The sequence below is a fragment of the Meleagris gallopavo genome, chromosome 13 (assembly GCF_000146605.3).
Source record: "Meleagris gallopavo isolate NT-WF06-2002-E0010 breed Aviagen turkey brand Nicholas breeding stock chromosome 13, Turkey_5.1, whole genome shotgun sequence".
Lineage (NCBI taxonomy): Eukaryota > Metazoa > Chordata > Aves > Galliformes > Phasianidae > Meleagris > Meleagris gallopavo.
In genome coordinates this window covers 9,619,397-9,620,227 of record NC_015023.2, presented here as the reverse complement: position 1 = coordinate 9,620,227, position 831 = coordinate 9,619,397, and positions in this window count along the sequence as shown.

The following is an 831-nucleotide window of genomic DNA, read 5'->3' as shown; positions in this document are numbered from 1 at the left end:
TTTTTTTTTAAAGAAAAAAGAAGCTTCCACTGTGATAGTTTGCCTATCCCACTGTCAAGTTCTAGATTTAAAGCTATTCTAATACTGTTGATCTTACAAGAACCTAGGTTTATTTTACGGTTTAGGAGCAAGTTTACCTTGTATTTCATGGCTTTCTACAACGATGAGATTTCTAGCATGTATTTCTAATAACTGTATTTAACCATTTTAAAGTATTATGTTAGTCTGTATTCAGCAACTCAGGATGACCTTCTGCTAATCCTCTAACATTCTGTTACTCATTACATCTCCGCTACCTCAAGCAGGAGATTAGAAAATCTAGTACATGGATTTATTATAAATCATAACGAGAAATCCTCCAACAGCTTTGTGTACATGAAGCCATAATTCGGCTTTGTCAGATGCACTCCACATGAAATTCTAAGCCACTTGCATTCATTATAATAGTTCTGTTTGATAGCTCTCTACTCAGTAAGCTCTCTTGCTTGGAAGATCAGACTACAGATTTTCTAGTGAAAGCAGAACAGATCATTCCAGGTAGCTTTTTACTTTACCTTCAGCTTAACTTCTGTACAAGCTGTAGTTGAACCTTAATAGCAATAACTAGCAAGGAAGGTCTGAAGAATGACTAAGCGATATTTCTCTATATCTAACTAAACCTTATGAATTAACAGTTACTAGTTAAGGAGTTTCCTGCACAGCAAAACAATCGAGGTCTACAGAAACAGGAATACTGAATGCCAGAACAACCTGTTGCATTTTGCTGCATGCCTTGACCGGGATACGTGTGGCAAGAACTGCAGCCTGCATTGTATGCAGAACCTACAGAAT